Source organism: Triturus cristatus, chromosome 7 (genome assembly GCF_964204655.1).
Source record: "Triturus cristatus chromosome 7, aTriCri1.1, whole genome shotgun sequence".
Taxonomy (NCBI): Eukaryota; Metazoa; Chordata; class Amphibia; order Caudata; family Salamandridae; genus Triturus; species Triturus cristatus.
The window spans coordinates 664,091,493-664,112,692 of NC_140590.1; the positions used below are offsets into that span (position 1 = coordinate 664,091,493).

Genomic DNA, 21,200 nt, shown 5'->3' on the forward strand with positions numbered 1-21,200 from the left:
GCACCAGAATCTGCTCTTCAGGAGTCCAAACGTCCTCTCAATCACGCGCCTCGTCTGCCCATGGGTGTCGTTCTACCGGTGTTCTGCGGCTGTTCTGGGGTTGCGGAGAGGCGTCATCCGCCATGGCATGTTGGGACAGCCAGAGTCCCCTACATGGAAACATCATGTGAAGAAGTGGGTCAGGAGATGCCGTAAGATACAAAGATAGCGCAAAACACAGGACTAACAGAGTATACCCACCAACTCGTTCCGCGTGCAGCTGCAGCATCATTTCTGGCACCCTGCTACGCCTCATGATGTATGCATCGTGTGCGGACCCTGGAAAACGGGAACAGACATGGGAAATCAGCATGTTAGCAAGACACACCACAAGGGCATTAATGGAGTGGTAATGTTTTCTGTTTCTATAGGCTATCTCCTGTGCCTGTGGTGGTACCAAAGCCACATGTGTCCCATCAATGGCCCCAATTACATGAGGCATCCCTCCCAGGGCATAGAACTCACCCTTGACACCTGTCAACTGCTCACGAGTGGGAAAATGGATGAATTCATCCAGGTGCTCCAACATGGCTTCTAAAACATCATGCAGGACACGGCTGAACATTGTCTGGGACATGCCACCGACATCAGCTATGGTCAATTGAAACGTGCCGGTGGCAAAAAAATGTAGGGCTGCCATCACCTTCATCTTGGGGGTCAGAGCTGTAGGATACCTGTGTTGTGGTTGGAGGTGTGGTGCAAGCCGGCGGGTGAAGTCCTCTATCAACTCTTGCGAGAAGCGGTATCTGCGTATGCAGTCATGTTCACGCATGGCATCCAGGTCTGGCATTCGTCTGGGGAGAGGCGGTGCCCTGCAGAGATTTGGAAGGAATAACGAAGAGTGAGTACATTACCACACCAATGTCACTGAGGTGAGCACATGTTCAACAGCTAATACACATCTGCTTAATACAGAGTCTGTGTTGTGCAATACATCCAGGACGCGTAGGCCAGCCAGGTGATACTCCTACGAAGAGCCAGCCACAATAGTTGCATGGCAATGTTGATGTGACATGCCATTAAAATAGCTGTGGGCCAGTGTAAGTGACAAGCCAGACACATTACATGAGTGACAGACATCCATATATCAGCATTTGAAGGATGTCATCTCATACAGACAGCTGGCGGGAATCTAGATGCACAGGTCACATGCCATCTGAAAAAGGACAGATAACACACATTTCCATGAAGGGGTACATGTCAAAAACTGATGACACAGACATTGAGAGAACGCAGATATTGCCTCATGTCAGGAAGTCATCTTCGAACCATCATGACACATGTAACGTGTGAGTCCACATGTGGCATGGTGTGCGTATATGTGTGTCATGCACATATGCACACAGACACATGTTGGATGCTGCAATAGCAGATGGAGTTGACGGAACACCAACGGAAAGCTCATGGGAACACATGACACACACGACATAGTCACATCGTGGCACGCTGGTAGTCACATGTCAGGTGTAATTATGCGTGCACCTGGCACCAGGGGACAGTTGCGGGTGTTGCTGACTGTGCCATACCAGTGATGCAGTGCTTGACACGTGTGTTGTACATGCACACATGTGCAAAGTGTGAAGGGGAAGTGTGCCACGTAGTGCCCCATCCCACATGACATGTGTAAACAGCTCATCACACATCTATTGTGCCACAACATGAGGAGACATGTGCCACATCACTGCCTGACACAACTAGGCCCTGCACATGAAGGACTGCACTGACAATGACTTGATGTCCAGCCTTGTGCGAGTCTGACACCTCCGTTCCTATCGTGTGCGCCTCCTATCACCAGTGTAAGCTGTGAAACGCAGTACACACGCTCTGAGGGCGTGTGTACAGCCCGTACTCACGCGTGAGTACCTGCCGTACACACGTGAGTACATGCCTATCACTATAGTTGTGTTACTGTAGGTCCGAGTGATACGGCACGTACTCACGCGTGAGTACGTGCCGTATCACTAGGCCCTACGGTACCCCCAACTATAGTGATCGGTACATACTCACGCGTGTATGGGCCGTACACGCGTGAGTACGTGCCGTATCACTAGTCCCTACGGTACCCCCAACTATAGTGATAGGCACGTACTCACGCATGTACGGCCCGTACACGCGTGAGTACGGCCCATATCACTAGGCCCTACGGCACCCCCAACTATAGTGATAGGCACGTACTCACGTGTGTACGGGCCGTACACGCGTGAGTACATGCCGTATAGTCTAGGCCCTACGGTACCCCCAACTATAGTGATCGGCACGTACTCACGCGTGTACGGGCCGTACACGCGTGAGTACATGCCGTATCACTAGGACCTACGGTACCCCCAACTATAGTGATCGGCACGTACTCACGCGTGTATGGGAAGTACACGTGTGAATACGGCCCGTATCACTAGGCCCTACAGCACCCCCAACTATAGTGATCGGCACGTACTCACGCGTGTACGGCCCATACACGCGTGAGTACGGCCCGTATCACTATGCCCTACGGCACCCCCAACTATAGTGATAGGCACGTACTCACGCGTGTACGGGCCGTACATGCGTGAGTAGGTGCCATATCACTAGGCCCTACGGTACCCCCAACTATAGTGATAGGCACGTACTCACGCGTGTACGGGCCGTACACGCGTGAGTACGTGCCGTATCACTAGGCCCTACGGTACCCCCAACTATAGTGATCGGCACGTACTCACGCGTGTACGGCCTGTACACGTGTGTGTACGGCCCGTATCACTGTAGTGATGGTGCCCTAGGGGTACGTGTGAAACGCGCCGTACCTGTGTGGGGATTTAAGAATTACAATGGGGACACATGAGGGACAAGTATTAGGGCCTAAATGCATGCTGGTTGTCATGGATACCGAGTTTCAAGTTCAAAATTTAACATCATGTGGTCTGGAAAAAGCAGTTGGCCGCATTATACATGGTTGCAAAGTGGTTGTTAACTTGACATGATGCTGCAAAATCAAAAGATGCGAAGGCTGTCACTGGTGTATGTTTAAAGGGATTGGAGGAAACGTAGGATGCAAATGAATCTGACCAATCACTCTGTACTCCTGTAAATGAAATAGGCCAGCAAGGCAGATATAAGGCAGGCAGAACCCATGAGAGGGCACTTGCCTGCACAACATGTCAGTCGATACCACTGCTGCTGTATTGTCTCCCTCTGGCACCATGTCAAGGACTGTGGAGAGGGCCCAGCCTTTCACCCGGGAGGAGAACGAGGTCCTGCTGGATGTGATCCTCCCACGGTACCCCATGCTGTATGGTCGACCAGGGGAGCAGGTGAGTGCTGACTCCACTACCTTTGCCTGTGCACCTTTATTGTGTCTGTCACTTCTGACATTGTGTCCAGGTGTGACAGACATGCAATGTTGGTTGGAGTGGGTCCCGGGGGGGGGTGGATGGCTTATGTCTCTCATGCAGGGCTTGATGTAGTTCATGTGTGCACTCCTCACTTGCATTGTGCTTACTGTGACATTCACTGCAGAGTGCATGGCACATTCAGCCAGCCTAATCCTCTTGGGCATTCTTGTTCTATTGTCCTGTGATGATTCAGTGGTCACCCCGGTGTGAGAGGTGACTGCACCCACAGATGTGTGTAAGAGTTGAGTGGAGCTGTGGTGAGAGTGGTGAGAGTGTCCAAATGATGTGTACGCCCCCCGGACATTGATGTGTGTGAATGTTTCTTGTCATGTGGGTGAGTGTCTATGTGGAGTGTTGCACCACAGCTGCATGGAGGAGGCAACTGCTCAATCCATCTGATGTGTGAAGTAAGCCGTGCTGTGTGTCTGACTTGCTGAGCTAGCCCCACACCTGTGACCCCCCCTGGCAAGTGGCACATGTGCAGAGTGAGGTTTGCATCCGCTGTTGCCAATGGCAGGTGATTGATGTGTGCCTATGTGTGTCTGTGTACTCTGCTGAGGTTTCGTCATTGGCCTGGGGCATGTGACTGCTTAACGGTGCTGTCCATCAGCCTTGTGTTGCTTGGGATGCACAGTGTGTGCCATGATCAGGGATTGTTTTGCACCCCTCATGCCACCTGTGTACTTACTCTGCCATGTAGTGCATTGTTGCGTCCCCAGTGGAAAAAGTCCCTATGACTAAGGTGTTATTACTTGCCAGCATACTATGCCCTGTTCAACAAATCAAAGATGTTTAAATGTGTGTCTCTGTGACAAGGTGCAGGTGTAGTGATGTTGTTCCACTTTGTCATCCACACAGGTAACCGCCTACCACAAGGGTAAGATTTGGAAGGATGCCGTCAAGGCCGTGCAATCGGTGGAGGGTCGCAGTCGGCGCCTGCCACAAGTGAGGAAGAGATGGCAGGACATCCGGTGCTGGACCCGGAGGATCACCCGGGTCATGCTGAAGGAGGAGGCTCCTCGCAAGCATGGCGGGCGCCGGCGCCTGACCCACCAGATGAAGCGTGTCCTGGCGGTGGTCTTCCCTGACCTGGATAGGCGGATACAGGAGTTACAGCAGCAGGAAGGGGTAGGTACATGTGTGTTTGTTGTGTGTCGCCAGCTTTTGTAGCTGCTCAGTCGCCTGGATAGACTGCCAGGCTATATATGTGCAGTGCATATCCTGTTCCCCCAAGTCAACCTGTGCTGTTCTTCCTCCCTTCCCCTCCTTGACATGTGTTACCTGGTCTGTGTGTTATCACTATTGCACATGGTCATCTAGGCTGCAAGTTTATCAAGGTGCACACTGCTTTCAGCATCATGTGTGGGGGTGGTCTGCCTGTGCCCTGTCCTGTTCAGTCATTTGGGGTTGCATAATTGTTGGCACTGATGCTGAGTCTCAACATAGGAGTGTGAGGGTTCAAATGAACAGACTTGCAGCATGCATTACCAATGTTGTGGCCTCAGACATGATGTGCATGAGTGGGATATATGCATAGTGCCGGGACGGTTGCTCCTGTAACAGTCAGCTCATTCCAGGACCATGGAGCAGTGTGCCCACTACAGTCCCATGACACAGCCTGCCCTCCTACTCATGTGTGTCATCCAACACTGTGCACATTCACTGTGGGTTCAGCATGGCTCTGCCTCTGTGGCATTGTTCCCTGGCCTAGGTAGTATTTTCCACATGTGTGATACATTTGCCCACTGGACAGGGATACACCAGTTTGCTTGTGCATACTCACACTGGGCAGTGCCTGTGTGGCTATTCACAACAATCTGTTGATGTTTGTTTGTGACCAATATGTTTTGGCAGCCCTACAAGGTGATGTCGTGTTAATGAAGCTAGTTTTCAAGCATAGTTATTAAAACCCTGAATAAGAGGTGTCACTTCTTGATCGGTATCAGTCACATTGACTCAGGTATGGGTGGGTGTGTGCGGGAGGGGCGTACATGTTCAACCCTGATGTTTCATTGCCAGTTCTGACTTGTGTGTGATGATTCGCAGTACAGAAAGTCATCGTGCAGTGCCCCCGTGATGTTGGCCAGTGCTTAATGTTCGTGCTTCATTGCCTGTGTCAGTTTTTGACAATCATGTATCCTGCTTGTACATTTTTGGCACCTGTGTGTGGTTCAGATGTTACACTGTTGTGACTTTGTGTGCTGACATCTGTGGGTACATTCTGGCTTGCCATGAGGGGGAACCCACAGTACAGCTAGGCTTTTTTGCTAAACAATTGCAGGCCCATTAGCTTATGCATTGTCCTGGGTGTGGACATGTCTGCCACTCCAGATGACAGTCAGTAGGTCATATGTGTAGCCAACTGTGTGATGAGGTGACGGATAGCCATGTGACAAATGACATTATTCAAGTTGTTACTCAGAGAAAATGTCCATTGGCACTCACTACACCTGTCAACATGTCTCAATGTTTCATATGCTTGACTTTGTTGTTTTGTTGTGAAGAACAATGATGTGCCTGCATGACAGATGTCTCCCAAGGAAGTGCAAAAGACACCACCTTTACACTTTCCAGGGACACGCAGGCACATTTTAAAGTAAGGCACAGTTTGAACAAAACTTGTTTGGAGTTCATTCATATACATGTTCCCACAGTGTGGTAGCATGTGGGTTAGTCCTTGGTTGTTGCTGATACCAACTTACGAGTGTCAAGTCATCCAGACCACCGTGGTGCCATGTATATGTACTTACTGATACGCCATTTCTGCCTAACAGTGGCTGATTTGAATGAGTCTGGCAGCTCAGACAATGACTGTGCACATGTAGTTTGGTGTGCACCTCCTTGTGTGACTTCTGCTATACAGACACATGTGTGTTGTGTTCACAGAGTGCCACATTCACACATGCTAGACATGTCCATTGTGTAAAGGGTTGTGATTCTCCAGGAGTCACAATGTATTTCTTTGGGGTGTCAAAAGTACTCACAGGTCTCTGAGTGTGGGGACACCTTCTGCATTGGCATGTGATATTTGGCCTTGGGTGCGACAATACTGTTTGGTTCACAGTGAACAAGAGGTGGCATGCCTTCATAGTCTTGCTGTGCTCAACTGATCCCAGACACTAGCTTCTCATGATCTTGTGATTTCAAGTTATTTGCTGTTGTGTCCTAATTTTCATTGTTTCCAAGTGGCATGGTGGGTCAACCAACTGGGGAGTGCAGGGCTTACATATGTGGGGAGTATCCTAGATGTTACTCATGATGCCTTTCCTGATATGCACTGTTGCCTATTTTGTTTGGACTCATGTGTCAGATGTATAAAGGTGACTGATTTTTTCCTGTCTCTTCACCTTGCCCACAGCATCATCGGAGGACACCGAGGGAGACACCGGCACGGACGTGGAGGAGGCATCGAGCAGTGGTGCCACCACTGCTGAGGAGTCGGTGGAATCTAGTGGCACGGAGGGCGAGGGGAGTGAGGCGGAGGACCTGCCCAGTACCAACACTGACTACGAGGTAGACGGGTCCGAGGCTGAGCTCCCAGAGGGGGCAGAGGCTGCTCCCACAGCTGAAAGCAGTGGTACATCTCTGGCCGCCCCCTCCATTCCCATCACTGCCCTCCCACTTGCTCGGGTCCTTTCTGTCCGTGCTAGGCCACACCGTGTCTCCTTCGTGCAGGACACTGCACCCCCTGCCCCTGTCCCCCCTGCTGCCCTCACTGCCGAGTCTGTGGACCTTCAGCGGCAGTTGCAAGTTGGGCAGACATCGATCCTGACTGTCCTCCATGGCCACACCGGACTGCTGACCCAGATGGTGTCGTACATGGAGGGCATGTCATCAGCGATGTCTGACCAACGGATGTTGCTGAGGTCCCTGGACTCGTCACTAACGGCAGTAGTGAGTCACCTGCAGTGCTGCCTCCCCCCCTACCCCTGCCCCATCCACAAGTCCCACACCCATGCCTGTCCCAAGCACACCAAGACATCCACACACACGCACCCCACCAGACACAAGCAGCACACCACCACGTAAGGGCAAGCGCACACCTCCTGACACACACACTCAGGGGGAAGCAGGCACACCCACTAGGTCTGGGGCACACAGGCAGGCACGCAGCCACAGTCCTCGTCCACATGACTCCCTCCCCAGTCCCTCCGATGTCACTCCCCTGCCCCAGATTCGGAGAAGGAGGCCTACTTTGCTGGGCTGGGCCTCAGCCCCACTAGTTCACCTGGCCGGAAACGGTCAAGGCACTCCACGGGTAGGGGAGTTAAGTCCCCCAGCCCGTCCACCACCTCCCCCAGTAGCGCTGCAACCCATCCCTCCGACCCCCCCATCCTTGGGGCCTGTTGTTTCTCCGGGTGCAGGGGAGACGCTTGAAGAACTGGCAGAAGTGTGCAGCGCCGAGCTCACCTTCACCTTTGGCACTGCCCCACCCCCTGTGGTGGAGTCATCCGTCCCTGCACCCACCACACCTACCCTCCCCCTCCTGTCCCTGCGGTGCCTAGTCCTTCCCCCCATGATGCCCCCCCAGTCGCTGAACCAGAGGTTTAGTATGTGCAGGCAAGCTAGGGGAGACGCGTGGCCATGTGTCCCCCCCCCAAGGACTTCATATCTGGACTGGCCATTGGCCTTTGTACATAGTGTTCTTTACTACATCTTATTTTTTCATGCTGAATAAAGCATTTTGTTTTCCGTTTTGAAAGTCTTGCATTTCATGTATTGATGTTGATGCTGAGGCTCCAGGAGTTGGGGTTGTGGGAATGTGTTATGTTTCATGGACATGTTGTAGTCTGCATCTCATGGGGTGGAACTTGGTATCTGCGTGCCCTCACAAGGTCTCTGCAAAGAAACTTTGGTCGTGTCTGCTCTTTGTGTTTGGAGACATTGTCCCTAGGAGTGTTCCTTCCTCTGTGGCACCTGACATCTCCCCTGCAGAGGGTTGCACAATTGTTGTGTTGCCCTGTGTCTACATTTCCTCTGTCGGTGATGGATCCCTTCAACTCTGGCTATGCCTGCTCAGCAATGTCTCCGGCTGCATCGTCTGTGCCATCCTTGGTACTCACTGTACTTGTGTATAGAGTATTTTGCCATGCCTTCATGGATAAATTGTCCCTTTTCCGCACAATGCATGTGTGTAATCCCAGCCTAGAACACATATGGTACTTGTTCTGCTGGGTATTTGAACACCTGACTCACAATTGTGGACATTGTATCTGTGGGAACTCCACCCTATTCCTTCCATGACAGAAAACATCTTGGTGGCTGGCCCAGCACCTGAACATTCCTATCAGTCCTGGGATGTGCGTGGCAGTGTGTGTTCTCTTTGGCTCTCTTAGTTTATTAGGCAGTGACATGACTATACAGTCTTGTGGCATGATCTCAGTGTGTGTATTGTGCTGCATCTGCCAGGGGTGGGTATGCATGTGTTATTTGTCCTCACACCCACATGTGGGGTGTCATGCAGTGGGGGAAAGACATCCATCCTCCTGGGAGTGGGACACTGCTGTCAGTGATGTGTTGTTATGGCACTATCATCATTGTCCAAAGTTAGGGATACGTACATACACCCATGGAGTTGTGGTCATCTGATAATGATGTACACCCCCCATGTCTCTGTCCACTGATGGGAGTCCTCTGTACCCACCCCCATGTCTCTGTCCACTGCTGGGAGTCCTCTGCACCCACCCCCATGTCTCTGTCCACTGCTGGGAGTCCTCTGCACCCACCCCCATGTCTCTGTCCACTGCTGGGAGTGATGGGCACCCACCCCTCACATGTCCCTGTCCACTGCTGGTATTCCTCTGCACCCACCCCCATGTTTCTGTCCACTGCTGGAGTTGATATTCACCCACCCCCATGTCTCTGTCCACTGCTGGGAGTCCTCTGTACCCACCCCCATGTCTCTGTCCACTGCTGGGAGTCCTCTGCACCCACCCCCATGTCTCAGTCCACTGCTGGGAGTGATGGGCACCCACCCCTCACCTGTCCCTGTCCACTGCTGGTATTCCTCTGCACCAAGCCGTACACCTACATCTGTGGCGTGTGTACGCCTTGTATCCATCATGTAATGGGGCTGTAGGGGTACGCGTGGTACGGCCCGTACCCATGCTCTGGGGGCGTGGGTACGGGCCGTACCACCATAGTGGCGGTGACGTAGGGGTACGCATGTTACGGCCCATACCCACGCCCCCAGAGCGTGGGTACGGGCTGTACCACCATTGTAGTGGTGATGTAGGGGTACGCATGTACGGACCGCACTCACGCTCTGGGGCGTGGGTACGGTCCGTACACGCGTACCCCTACATCACCACTGCAATGGTGGTACGGACCGTACCACCATTGTGGTGGTGACGGGTACGCGTCCACGTCCACTGCCGCTATGGCGGGACCTGGGATTGGTGGACACGCCCCCTGAAGTGACCAGACCATGGAGGCAATTAATGTGCAGGATATATTTGTTTTTTGTTGGGTGTGGGTTATTTTTCATGCCCCTTGCACCCCCCCCCCTTTGCCCCTGGGGGTTGTTCTGACCTTCTGCGGCGTCTGCGTTGGTTTCTGAACACGAGGTCGTAGGCTATGAGGGCCGGGATGATGCGTAGGTTGGGGTCCATCGCTGTCCGTCGCGTACAGGTGCTCCTTCTTCGCGTAGTCCTCAATTTCCCGGCAGTTTTTGGCTACCGTAAAAAATGCTTTGTGCGGAGTGACGTAGGCACGAATCGTACTTGCTGGTCCGTAAAACGCTGCCTGACTCCGTCCGGACGTCGCGTATGCGCCGTCCAGAATCAGATTTGTATGTATTTTTTTGCCGGTCGGTCTTTTGTACGACTCGTACGGAAATGGTATTTCTGTGGGAATCTTACTTGCGAGTTTGTAAGGTGTTTTTCCTGGGAACGAGTCGGACGGAGAAAATGCTCCGTACGACCATTTGTACCCGGGTTTTACAGGATCGGAATCGGCACCTTAATGTACTTAAAATAAAATGGATAACTACTAAAAATGTAACACATATATTAAAAAACATAAACAATACTTATGAAAAAAAATACATTACATACAATTAAAATATAAACTAAAATACATAACACTAATTTAAAAATCTATATTTTAAACAACTATACTTAAGCAAACAAGATTAATGACTTCTATATTTTTTTAACAATATTTCTTACCTAAATTTGATATTCTTGACCAAGATATTCTTGCTGTCGATATGTCTGTGTCACAATATTCCCAACTCGATATTTGTGTAAGTCGACATTTCCAACTCAATATTCTGTCTGAATACCCTTTCACAACTCCAAAACAAAATAATGAACAACAGCAAAAACCATTCCCTCTTCTTTCACATTAGCGAAATTCCCAGAATGACACTCTACTTGCTGACTGTTCAACAAAATCTCCAACTCCCTTGAGCTTCGCAGCACACTTGTGCCTCCGTGTCATTCGACCGTTGCACCCTCCCCAAGTAGCACATCTATTTCAACCCCTTGAGATGATTTGAACCGCCCACGTGATTGTAAGTATTCACTATACCCATAAACATAAAAGAAAAAACATTTCCCATACACTTAACCCTCTACATACACAAACAGCACTCATAAAATGTCTTTTTGTGAACCTGTGTCATTTGTCATGTAAAATGTAATCACCAACAATATTTCACTGAAGACCAAGATAAAAAGAAAATATAATTTTTTTTTTTTATTAAAGTCCTTGGTGGAATTTCTGTTGTTCCTCTGTCGTAACACAAGTTCTTACGTGTCAATCAAATCTTTCCAAGCAGCCTCTGGCTGAATGTCATGTTTTTTCTTTCTTTTTATTTTTAAACTGCTTTACTCATTTCCTGGGTGTAACTATTGGAAAGGGGCAAAAATATTTAATGTTTTTATGAAAGTGTTGGAATGCACACCGTTTTATCATAGATTCCTTTAGGTGATACTGCTTTGGCAAAGTTATTGCATGCAGACTTGTTTGAGCTTTACCCCAACATCACTCTGGTGAAGAATTCTAAATTAGTGGAGCGTAAATACCTTCCTCACACATTGCACAGCAAAGAAAGTGCAAAGAAACCTCTATTTTATTTTTCATTTCTTTATTTGTCCATATTCTATTCCTCAAATTAATCACAATGTTTTTCATTTTTCCAGTTAAGACAGCGCGAATCCCATATTTTTCAAATGCTGGTGACATGCTACTCCAGGCCTTCTTCGCCAGCACGTGGGTTCCACAGCCACAGGCAGCCTTAATCAAAAAGTATACCCAATGCATTTCGGGCTCACAAACAGCCCTTCCTCATGGGTAGCTGTAAAGTTTAAAAAGAAAACCGATGTGGCTTATATTTTGCAACTGTTATCTAATCAATATATTTATATCCCATTGTGCTAGGCACAATTCCTATTTGTCTATCCCTCATTTTATATTGACCCTGCACTATTCCACCTAGTCCTGTGATAAAACATAAGAGCAGCATGTACAAAAAACAGCTATATATTGTCCAAATCATGCTCCCCAGTTGACCCCAGACAAAAAAGCTTTCACAACAACTCCAAAACTAAATAAAGAACAGCAGCAAAAACCAACCCCTCTTTCCAGAATTACAGAGCAGGACCTCTGACCTCCTGGTCAGTGACCCAGCTCTACGCCTGTGCAGCTCCGCTGACTCCTCTGCCCCTTCTACCTCTCTGCTGGTAGGGGTTGAGTCTGCCTGTTGCCCCTGTGCCCTTGTGATCTCTTTAGCATTTTATTTTTATTTTATTGCCTTAGTGTAAATTTCTTTGCCCCCCTGAGCCTCTTCTCCTGTATGCCCTCCGTGCCTGTTTTTCACCTCTGCTGCCCCCGTGGCCACTCTCCCCGCTGGTTTCCCGCTCCCAGCTGCACTTCCCTTCCCTTCCCCTATTTGATGGCGGCCACGCAGTAGACGAGCGCAGCAGGACCGCCTCTGGCGTGCCAAAGGCAAGTCTGTCTGAGACCTGACTGTGACCAGCGCCAGAGACCCTGGTTCTCCGACCACCCACCGTATGACCCAGCTGCCTTCCTTGCAATCCACCCCAGAAGGAACAACAACTGCCAGCTGTTGACGCCAAACACTACCCACAGCCAGTTCTCATGCCATCACTGCTGCAGAACCTTCACCACCCTCTGCACCACCACGGCTGCTGCCCCCACGCCAAATGCCAAAACCACTGAAGCTGTGAAGTGCATCCTCCTCAACGTGCGCTCCCTGCACAGACATCCCATAGAGATCTGGAATAGCCTTGACACCCTCTTGCCAGACGTCACCTTTATCACAGAAACCTGGACCAACGCCTCCTCTATCCCCGACATCACCACTGCCATCCCCGATGGATATATGATCCAGAGGAAGGACTGCCCCCACCGCCCAAGAGGAGGACTCACCATCGCATGCTAGAGCTCCCTCTGACTTTCCACCTCCAGCATGAGCGACCCCATTTCCAACACCTCCACCTCCACTTCCAGATCCAGACCAGCCCTAGAACACCTCTTTGCGGCACCCTCGCCCACAGACCCCTCCGCCTTGCACCTCTTTCACCACTACCATTGTGGACCTCATTGCACCACACTCCACGGACTACATACTCATTCGAGACCTGAACTTCCACCTCGACAACTACAGCAACCCAGACTCCGCTGCCCTCATTGAAGTCCTCGCCAACCTCGGACTGAAGCAGCTCATCACCATTCCCACCCTCAACCACATCTTCCCAGGAGGAAACAACATCTGCTTCAGCCGCACCTCGCAGCCCCTCTGGGCAGACCACCACTGCATACACTTCTCTGTCAACACCACCAGCGCTCACAGGCCCACGCCACACCCACCACAAAGTAATTGGAGCAAGGTCACAGAGGAGCACCTCCAATCCACCCTCATCCACGACCCCCCTCCGACACGACCAAAGCCAACTCTGCAGCCAAGGAACTACACTGCTGGATCACTAGCTGTGCAGACAAGCTTGCACCCCTCCGCAACCCCGACAGACAGTGGCCCCTGAAGGCCACTTGGTACACCACCTACCTCCAAGAAGCCAGATACGCCTGCAGATGCCTCGAAAAGCGATGGAGAAACAGCAAGACCACCAAAGACCAGACCGACTACAAGAACGCCATGACAGAATACCACCAACTCATAAGATCCACCAAGAGGACCTTCATATGGAACAAAATCCCCACCAACTCCAGCAATTTGCAGGAACTTTTCAACATCATCCAGCAACTCACCAAACCCCCCAGTGAAGCCACAGACTTCACAAGCTCCCAGGACCTCTGCAACAAGCTCGGCTCCTACTTAGGGTGACCAGGCGTCCCAGATTTTCCCGGACAGTCCCAGTTTTCAGTCAGCTGTCCAGGCAGATTTCAGGAAATTAAGCTTATGACCCGGTTTTTAGAGAGGGTCGGCTGAAAACAGTGGGAGGTGTATTTTTATAATTTGCAAAGCAGGGATTGTTAGCAGCTGTTATACGAAAACAATTCAATTAACAGGCATGCTACTGGCTTTAAAGATGGCATTTTATATATGTTTGTTCTGCCTTTTCTGTAATTCTCTGCTAAGGAGCGCTGTCATTCTGTGCACTAGGTTGAAGGGAAATTGTAGTCCTTCTTCTATTTTTGGGAAATGTTCCGGTTTTTAGCTTTAAAATTCTGGTCACCCTATTCCTACTTCCACGTGAAAATCAAGACCCTCTATGACAACTTCAGTACACAGGTTCCAGAAACCACCATCCCCTCTAGCGAGGACAACCAGCCCACCATCACCACCTGGACCCCGGTAACTACAGAAGATACCACCACGACCATGAAGAGCACCCATTCAGGAGCCCCCACGGACCACTGGCCGCCACATATCTTCCACATATATGCCGGTGCCATAGAGCCCGAGCTACGCTGCACCATCAACATCCATCATTTTCCCCGACGACTGGAAGCGGGCAGAGGTCAAGCCCCTCCTCAAGGAATCCACGGATGACCCTACGGACCTGAAGAACTGCCGTCCCATCTCTCTCCTACCCTTCACAGCCAAGGTCACCGAGAAAATTGTCAACACCAAGCTAACCACCTTCATTGAAGAGAACGCCGTCCTCGACTGTTCCCAGTCCGGATTCCACAGCAACCACAGCACCAATGTTGTAAATTGAAACAACGATGTGATTAAGCATTTACTAAAGACATTAATTCCCCTTTTATAGATCGTGTTTTCTCTGTTATGTTGACCGAAGCTTGGACTCCATTTTGTATTGTCATGCTTCCACGTGTTCCCCACGAGAAGAGTCCAACCTCTGTGTTAGTTGCTCTTGCAATCTGCCTAGTAACAGTCTATAAATAGCTCCTTTGTCCATCTGGCACATGCCCAGACTTGACCATAACTGTTATCAGTTAGCCTTGCTTGACCATGTTTTCGCGGGCTCAAGGAGTGCGTTAGCTCCGCCCACATATTGATTCAGTATCGAAAATGACCATAAATGGTAATGTTCCTCGACTTCATGTTGTATCCACCCACTTATGAGCCCCTCTATTGTGTATAAAAGGGGACCATGTACGTAAGTTCTGTGTGCTACTCTATGCAATACTGAAGAGTGTTGTGTGGATTGTAGGACCACCCTTAAGGGTTAATAAATGCTGTTTTTGTACTTTACAGTTTCCGTGCCAACTTCCTTATAGATTCCATTACAGGAGAGCGAACCCTTGTGTCCTGCGGGCCTAGCTGGGGCCTGTATTCATCAATTGGCGCCCGTCACGTGGGGCTCATCGGCGACTCGGATGCTCGAAGGACTGGTCGCGACGAAGGTGAGGAATTGGGCCGGGGACGTGATCACTGCCAGCGGCGTCTTAGCCCTGGCATCCCGAGGTTTTTCTTCCTTCCCTTCCGAGCTGACCGTCTGGGTGGCGCCGGTCCTCGACTGAGACCTCTTCTGTCGGTCTTGCCGTGAAAGCCGCTTGGGCGATTGTGGAGCTTGGCAGTTGGAATCTGGACTCTTGATTGGTAAGAACCGGTGTACGGTACTTGCTCTGATTTTTTGAAGCCTGATCTGGCTATTTGAGTTTGATTTGTGATGACTAGTCATATTTTGAATTTGTCTTTGAGAATATATATGCGTTGCAACACATATAGGCAGGTAATGTGGAGAGATTTCTCCGGAGCTGTGTAACTTTGAACGGCGCAACGATTAAGTGCCATTTTTCTATAATATTGCATATTTTGCATTATTTTTGAGCATGCCTGCTTTCAGCGCACTCCGTAAGTGGTGTGGCTGTTTTGGGAACCGGTTGAACCTCGAGGAATCTGCTCCAGCTCCCCCAGAGGGGACTCCTAATAGGGATATGTATGTGAAGCATGGTCTTTCTTCCATAATGTACAGCACAGTATGGAGGAAATATACAAAAAAAGATCCTGAGTTGCGATGGCCTTTGTATGGATCGTTTGATATACGTAAGATTGAGTATGTGGAACAGTGTATGTGTAAGCGGCGTGCTCGTCAGGATATGTTTGAGTGTGTGCGGTTGTGGGTGAAGGAGGTGCGTGAGCGAGAGAAGCGTGAGAAAGCGCTGTTTGATAAAGAACAACGGAAGAATGATCATGTGCGAGCACAGGAAGCGAAGCGTCGGGAGGACAGAGAGCAGACGGACAGGCAAGAGAAGGAGCGTAGGCTACAAGTCTCGGGTCAATACGCTGTTCGGCAGCCACTTTATCCTGTCCTTAATAATCTTGATGATGATTTTTATTTACTAGATCGCTCTCCGCCCCCTTATGTCGGCGCATCTGCTCCGAGGCCGCAAGATTCTGTCCCGGGTCCGGGTAAGGTAGATACGCGGTCTATGTTATCAGCCGAACAAATGGCTGCGCTTCGGCAAATTTCCTTCCGTGCACTTAACGGCAAGGTATCCATAGAGGAATTATTCCATACTTGGGGGGCGTGGCAGGAGAGAGATAAATTGTATTTTCTGGGTCATTTCGCGGAGGAAGTGATTGATGCTTTCCGGAAACGTTCTGGTGTTTTTGAGCCCGACGAAGTGTCATCGGATGCTAAAGCATTGCGTAATGGTGTTTTCTCTTTTTCTAAGGCTCCAGATACGGCTCGGCGGCTGTTCGCCTTGCGGGACGAGGTGCTGGTCTTTAAAGAGAAAGCGTGCCAGCGAGCAGGGGAGGAGAAGCAGTCGGATTCGTGCACAACAGAGGGCCACTCATCCACCTCCCAGTCAGATAAGGATGACATAGTGCATGTTAAACCAATGCGAGAGGCGGCGCCTTTGTATGTTCCTCCTAAAGGAGCGGGGACTAGCTCGGACATTACCTCCGCCGATGCTAAGGGATATTTTGTGTATAATTGGGTTTACACTCCATGGCATAGGGCTGATGTTATGGCATTGAAGAATGCGCTGCCCGACCCCCGCAAGAATCCAGCGGCCTTCTATGAAGAAGTCGAGGGGGCCTTGAATTCTTGCGTTATGACTTTAGCAGATATAGATTTGTTCTTTGGGCTTATTCTACCACCAGATATGTGGCGATCTGTGCGAAAGGTAGATGATGCTGCCACTTTTAAGGCTCGATGGTCTGAACTGGAGGATGAGGATAGGGAGAGGAAGCCCGCGCAGAAACCGCCCCAGAATATTTTAGATCTCCCTGCTGCTATTGTGGCTAAGTTGAAGACAATTATTCCCCCTAAAAAGATTGACTGGAATATGTTAGCTGCATGTAAACAGAAAGTTGATGAGTCAGTTGCAGACTTCTTTACGCGCTTTGAGGAGACGTTTCATGATTTTAGTGGACAGTCGCTTACCGACGATACGGGACGCCACCTTTTTGCGGATAAATATGTGGCTAATCTGCTGCCGGCAGTTGCGGCCCGTCTAAAAGCGAGTGAAAGTTCTTGGTCCTCCGCTACACCGACGGCCCTCCTGACTATCGGCCAGTATTATGAGCGTCAGGAGCAAGAAGCAAAGGGTCAGGAGGAAAAGAAATCGAAAGATTTGAAAACAAAGGTGATGTTGGCACAAGTCTATGGCCCGCCTCGACGGGGTAGTAATAGAGGCAGGGGAGGATCTTATGGTCCTCCCTCGGGCCGGTCTGATTTGAATAGGAATCAATGTGCGTATTGTAAGCAATCGGGTCATTGGGCTAGGGACTGCCCGGTGTTGCATGCATCGCGTCAGGGGCATACCCACGGTGGCCCGCGAGGTAGAGGGGGTTTCTCGAACTTCCGAGGGAATTCTAACGAACAGGCTCGTTTTGACTCTGCTGGGCAGCCCCGAGATAGATCAAATGTTTTCGATCGCCAGCATCAGTATCAAGCGTCAGGGATTGACCGGTCGGGGTACCATGACTCTCAGCATGCATAGGAATGCGTTGGATGGGGGTTAGAATCAGTTGAGGTGCCGGTCGATCAGAAGGGCCCTTATGTATCGGCTGAGGTTTTGGGCTCTACTGATCAGTTCCTAGTGGATACTGGAGCGACACGTAGTGCGCTATCTAAGCAATTGGTTCCGGGGGCTCCCCCATCCGGCTTAATGGTCACATCGGTAGGGTTTGACGGTACACTCTCCCGAAGCCCTCTTTCACAGCCCCTCATGTTTAAGGTTGATTCTTTTTCTGCACCCTGTCCGTTTCTGCTTGCCCCGTACACACCGGACAATATTATGGGTCTTGATATGTTAAAGCATTTTAGGGCTACGATCCGCTGCTCCCCTGCTGGTGTGCGGGTAATATTGAATGACAATTACCCCCGCTCTGCACGGATGTGTACGATGTCAGAGGATGCGCTGTTAGCTACCCTCCCTCGTGCTTTGTGGGCAACTTCGGATACTGATGTGGGACAAATGGTGATTCCACCGGTCCACATTAGCGTACAGGAGGGGGCGGTGTTACCACGCCTCCCACAGTACCGTATTTCCCAGGAGGGGGAGGAGGCTCTTATACAGATAGTGCAGGATTTGATAATGGTTGGGGTAGTCGAGGAAGTCCCCTACAACATTTGTAACAGTCCGATTCTTCCCATACTGAAAAAGGATACGGATGCCAGAGTTTATCGGTTTATAATTGATTTGAGAGAAGTGAACAAGATCGTGATACCTCAATACCCAGTGGTTTCCGATATCACGACGTTGCTTACTTTGGTCCCGCCTACGGCGACCATGTTCTCAGTGATTGATTTGAAAAATGCCTTCTTTTCCATTCCCATTCACCCTGATAGCCGATATCTTTTTGGGTTTACATTAAATAATAGATCTTATCGTTTCTGTAGGATTCCTCAGGGCTATACAGAAAGCCCTAGCATTTACAGTCAGGCTTTGAAAAGACAATTGGATTCCTTTGTTCTGCTCGAGGGGGTCGCCCTCATTCAATATGTTGATGACATCTTGCTGGCGGCTGACACCCTGGAGTTGTGTGAAAAAAGTACGTTATCCTTACTTTCTTTTTTAGCATCCAACAATCATAAGGTATCTAGGAAGAAATTGCAATTCTGTAGACCAAAGGTGACTTATTTGGGTCACCTTTTGTCTAAGGAGGGACGTGCACTCACACCAGATCGTATCCAAGTAATTTTGGATACACCGAGGCCGTCCACACAGAAGGGTGTGCGTGCATTTTTGGGCCTTGTTTCTTTTTGTAGACAGTGGATACTGGGGTTTTCGCACATAGCTAAGCCATTGTTAGCCCTCTTGACAAAGGACACGCCTATCCCAATCCCTTGGTCAGATGAGTGTGATACTGCTTTTCAGCGACTACGACAGGCCCTTTGTTCAGCACCAGTGTTAGGGACCCCTGATTATGCAAAACCCTTTTCGTTGTATGTGCATGAGAAAGATGGATGTGCATTGTCAGTTTTAGTACAGATGCATGGCGATAAGCAGCGCCCATGTGCATATTTTTCGGCTGTACTTGATCCTGTCGCCCGAGCATTACCAGGGTGTTTTCGCTCGGTTGCGGCGACAGCTGTGTCAATACGCCAAAGCGAGGGAATTGTGTTATCTCATAAGCTGTTGGTATTAGTCCCCCATGCTGTCGATGCCCTGCTTAATCAAACAAAGACGCAGCATTTGACCAGTGCCCGTTTAACGGGATATGAGTTGACGCTTTTGGCTCCTCATATTACGTTGAAAAGGTGCGTAACGTTAAACCCGGCAACATTGTTGCCATACCCCGAAACCCAGCCTGAGGCGCGGAAAGCGCATGATTGTATTCTCGTGACTGAGGAACAAACAAAGGGTCGTATTGATCTCCAGGATACGCCCTTTCCAGATGTAGATGGAGAACTGTGGGTGGATGGATCCTGTCTGAAGCTACCAGATGGTACGACTTCAGCAGCATATGCAATTACCACATTACAAACGATAGTGGAGACAGCACGCATACCACAGAAATCAGCTCAAGCAGCGGAACTGATAGCATTAACACGAGCATGTGAGCTCAGTACAGGACTATGTGTGAATGTTTATACAGATAGCCGCTATGCCTTCGGAGTAGCGCATGACTTCGGCCTACTCTGGAAGGAGAGAGGGTTTTTAACGTCACATGGAGTACAGATAATGCATGGAGAGTTAGTTCATAATCTTCTAACTGCATTGACATACCCAAAGAAAATTGCCATCGTTAAGTGTAGCGCCCATAAGAAAGTAGTTGATAAAGTTGGAGAAGGAAATGCGTTAGCGGATCGAGTAGCACGGGAGACTGCGATGCAGCCCGGTACTACTGCCATGTATGTAGTGAAATCACAGGTGGAGAGATGGCATGACGCGAAAGAGGAAGTGCGAGAAATGCAAAGGACCGCTTCTGACAAAGAGCGGGAACAATGGGCTAGCGAGGGAGAACTGGATGACGAGGGTTGTTGGAGAAATAAGCAGATGGATAGATGGAAATTACCCACGGCCTTTGTACAACCTATGGTTCAGATGGCACATGGGCTAGCACATGTTGGAGCTTCCGCAATTGTAAAATTGCTTACCCAAGTCTGGGAGCATCCAGAGATTGCTAGCACAGCGAAGAGGGTGGTGCAGACCTGTATGGTCTGCCTGAGGTATAACCCAGGAAAAGGTACTCGAACTCCAGCAGGAGGATTTGTGACACCCACTGCACCCTTTGAGGTTCTGCAGATGGATTATATCCAACTGGAGCGCTGTAATAATCTGAAGTATGTTCTAGTAGTGGTCTGCGCTTTCAGCAAATGGGTTGAAGCGTACCCTACAAAAGACAATACTGCAATGACTACTGCGAAGATGCTGCTGAAAGAGTTCTTCCCTCGATATGGCGTCTGTAGACTTCTGTGGAGTGATAACGGCCCTCACTTTGTAGCGGATGTTATAAAGTATGTCTTGAAGGGCCTAGGCATCACTCAGAAGTTCCACGCCGTGTTTCACCCTCAGTCTGCAGGCCTAGTTGAGAAGTATAATGGTACACTGAAGCTTAAGATCGCCAAAATCCAAGCTTCGACGTCTTTGACTTGGCCAGACGCTCTGCCACTGGCGTTATTGTCAATTAGATCAGTACCGCACTCTCGAACTGGCCTTACGCCATATGAGATCGTTTTTGGACGCCCAATGAATATTTGGGGTCCACCAAGACCTAAGGCTGTGTATGATGTACCTTGTGTAATGATGAGTGATTATCTGGCACAGTTAACGGATAACTTGGTTTCTATCCATCAACAGGTCCGAGAGGCGCTCCCTGATCGGTCTACCGGCGAAGGACATGGTCTCCGGCCTGGTGACCATGTCATGGTGAAAGTCTTCGACAGAACGAACAGTTTGGAGCCGAAATGGGTGGGCCCTGAGCAGGTCCTCCTCGCA

The 21,200-nt window shown here is 49.9% G+C and overlaps 1 protein-coding gene across 5 annotated transcripts in view; it reads right to left on the minus strand.

The window, feature by feature from the left end:
• Nucleotides 1-21,200, minus strand: part of LOC146810317 (ATP-binding cassette sub-family A member 10-like) — a 1,555,322-nt gene that overhangs the window by 830,532 nt on the left and 703,590 nt on the right. The gene's annotated exons all lie outside the window — the stretch shown is intronic.